General features: G+C 47.1%; 1 pseudogene; it reads right to left on the bottom strand.

Moving 5' to 3' along the window:
- Positions 1–832: 832 nt before the first annotated feature.
- LOC102246910 lies at positions 833–1,926 on the bottom strand (annotated as a pseudogene).
- Between the last annotated feature and the right edge of the window lie 1,686 nt (positions 1,927–3,612).

Raw genomic sequence — 3,612 nt, 5'->3', positions numbered from 1 at the left:
GTTTTCCAATAGGGTGTATCAACTGTCTTCCCCCCAGGCAAGGCAAATGTCTATGTGGGAAAGTCCTCCACTGCATTAATGAAAGACTCAGCCCAGGAAACTTGGGGTGTCTGCCTTCTGAGCTCTATCCCCTGAGTCCCCAGTCCTGGCTTCTGCCCTCACAGCTCCAGTCCACTTCACCCTCCCTCTGCTGGAGCACAAGGTGGGTAGCTTCGCAGGAAATTTTGTGCATTGGCCCTTTAAGGGGTTTCTGAATTTTCAGCTGTTACTCCCTGGCAGACAGCACCTCACTGCTTTTCACAGTCAGATGTTATGTGGGTACCCTCCTCAGTTTTGGTGCTCTCTGCTGGAGGGGCCCAGCTTGGGGATTAGGTCCCAGAGTTCTCAGGGGCACACCCCCCACAGCTGAGATATCTCTCCCGGACTTCAGTTGCTGTCTGTGGGTACCTGGCCAGCCCTTTCACGCCTCCACCTCTCCTATGTAATCTCCACTTTCGTCCTCAGGTATCAGGGTTCTCTCCTGCAAGTTTCCATTGATTGTTCAGGAAGTTTTTCTGTATTTTAGTTGTAATACCAGTTTGTTCCTGGGAGCATGTCCGTGCAGCATCCACTTACTCTGCTGCCATTTTTTATCTTTCCTGAGAAAAGCTTTTAAATAAACCTCAGTTCAGAATCTGGTTCAAGGTGAGAAATGTGATGGGGATCCAATTACTTCCTTGAGTCTCAATTTCTTTGTCTATAAAATGGAGATATTAATTATAATGCAGAAATTAAACATTCAAAACAAGTTTTTAGTTACTGTATTTATTTCACTTAGGAGGCTCTGTGGACATTAGCTAGGGCGCTTAAAAGTCATTTCCATTAGGAATCTTTTTAGTCCTTCATCAAATATTTCAAGTGTTCTAGCCTCAAATACATTCCTTCCTTCTACAAACTTCCGAAACAGATGAATACCTCCACCTACACCAAAATAATGTGCTTTGCTGGCCAAAAGCGCCCGCCCAATTTTACTTAACAATGGAAGGAATGTTTGGTGCAAAGTACCATAGTAATCCGGGTTGTTAAATGGTTTCTGACATGAGAATGAGATCATATTTTTCAGAGTTTTTCACAGTTAGTACAGGTTTACAACACTCAGACCACAACCCAGGAAAAGATCGGCACTGACCTAGTTCTTGTGCTACTTTTGATTTCCTGCATCTTTTCACAGGTGGCTTGTTTCCATCGTCTTCTTCATCTTCCAAAGTGGAGTTGGCCACCACATTAGATAAGGCTACTTCACCAATCACCATACTTATATAATCTTGAAAATGAACTTCTATGGCCCCTCCCTTGAGTGCAATTATACCCAGCAACCCTGATCCACAGCCAAGATCCAACACTTTCCCCCCAGCAAATTTCACTTGGGCCTTTGCGAAATAAGCCAGGAGGTCAAAGGTACATTCCCAGATTTTTAAACCTCCTTCATAAACACCGGTAATCAGATCAGAGTGAGAAGAAAAGGTTTTTGACACTGTATTTTCTTCAGGGAAGTTCTCTTTCAATAAGATGGTTTTCACTACTGATACATTAATGTACTGGAGAGCTGGTAACGTTTCTATGACTTTATTTTCTATGCTCTTCGGCAAGTCTCAAGCAAGGCTGTTTTTCATGGGGCTCCAAGTTCCCTGACCTGTTAGCTGCATCGAGTGAGTTCTGTGTGCCTTGAGAGGGAACTGCACTTCCCGCTGACGTAGGTCTTCACGAGTTACCCCAAGGCCAGTAAGACTGCTGCTCTGTAGAACATTTTGTGTCCTTGTGTTTCCCTTTTTGACTTTCTGAGAATGGAGACTCTTCTGAGGAATTCAGGGTTGAAGCTCCATCTCCAAAGGGAGTTGGTTCATTTTCCAGATGGCCTTCTATAGTGAAATTAAATGGGTACGTCATCCTAGCACAACCCTTCAATTCAGAGGGAGACTCCTCCGCTTATGGATGGAATTGATGACACTGACATAAACCTATCTCAGTTATAAACCTGTCTCTGTTATTCAAAGTAGTTTCATTTGGGTCAATTTTTCTTTAGGAGCTTATACACAGTTATATATATTTAGAGATGTTTCCAAATGACTTTTTAGAGGTATTTGCTTTTCTTTCAGTTTAACTCTGGAGAAGGGGGGGGGGGCGGGGGAGAAATAAAATTGTTATTAAAAAAGCAAAATGACATATTTCTTTGAAATTTAATATTAAACAGTAACTCTGCCCCTCTCCCTACCCCATACAGCTAGTTGCTTTTTAAATAAAAGTTGTGAGGGGGATAAAGAGATTTGGAAACACAACCCCTCAAGGGTCAACAGCTGGATTAGAGAATGAAGAGTAAAAACAAATAAAAGAACAGTAGCAATAACTAGAAAATCTATGAAGTCCAAATTATTGGGGCAGGAAATGACAAGCCTAACTCTTGGTGTCTGTTCCTGTTTCAAGTAACAGGAATCCCAAGTTTTTTTGTTTGTTTGTTTTTGTTAAAATATGTGGGGTTTTTTAAAAATTTATTTTAGAGAGTGAGGAATGGAGAGAGGAAGAGAGAGTGAAACATCAATGATGAAAGAATCATTGCACACCCCACACTGGGGATCCAGTCTGCAACCCAGGCATGTTCCCTGACGGAGAGACGAACCAACCATGACCTCCTAGTTCATAAGTCCACGCTCAACCACTGAGCCACCTCACCAGGCCAGAGTTCATTTGGGTAAATGTGCAGCCCTGCGGAAACTTGTGCGGCTCTGCTTTGGTGCAGGCTCATCCACGTGACCTCAGGACACTCAGTGGAGGCCAGCAGCCCTGCGCGAATGCGAGTGGGTGATTTTGGAGTCATCAGTAAAGGTTAGTTTGATGGCAGAACAAACACAAAATATGGGCACTGAACGTCTGGAGAGGCCCGTACAAGTGGAGGCAACTTGACTGAGACTCTTGTCTGTATCTGTGGTGCTACTAGACCTGCTGCGGATGGCACAGTTCTGGCAGGTGGGGTCTCTATGCCCATTACACAAGATGTACAAAGTAGGGTCACAGGGTTAATGGATAGAAACGTGCCCCTTTGTACCCGCTGCAGGTCCTGGGTTCAGCCCCATCCCAGATGTGCAATCTCAAAGACCACAGGGACCCAGGGATGAAATCTCGGGACTTCCGGCCCTCGCCTCCCCAAAGCAATTCAACGTAACATTTACTGAGACCCAGACCTGGGGATGCCCGCAGCCCGCCAAGCTCCCAGCTCCAGCAGAGAAGTCCGCCCTGCGGCCCGGTAGTGCGGGCTAACCCCGCGCACCAGTGAGTCGAGTCCTTCGCGGGCCAGACCAGCCCGGTTTTTCTCAGCCTGGAGCCCGAGCTCAGAAGGAATGCAGCCCGCTCCCTCTCTATGGTCCTGGCGCAGGCGGAGTGTGCGCAAGGCTTGTCGGGACGGTTCGTTTCGGGTCTCCGGGTGGCGGGGCTGTTTGAAGTGGCCGCTGGGTGGAGGCAGCCTCGGGAGCGCCGTCCCCTTGGAGGCCTGAAGCGCCGGGCCGGGAGCTGCGCCCTGTCCTGCCTCGGCTCCTCCGTCTCCCGCTGTCGCTGGCACCCGAGAGGCGTGCAGGCAGTTGC

This window comes from Myotis brandtii, unplaced genomic scaffold (genome assembly GCF_000412655.1).
Source record: "Myotis brandtii unplaced genomic scaffold, ASM41265v1 scaffold1460, whole genome shotgun sequence".
Taxonomy (NCBI): Eukaryota; Metazoa; Chordata; class Mammalia; order Chiroptera; family Vespertilionidae; genus Myotis; species Myotis brandtii.
Note: the sequence above shows the minus strand (reverse complement) of the source record. Positions and strands in the feature narration are given on the sequence as shown.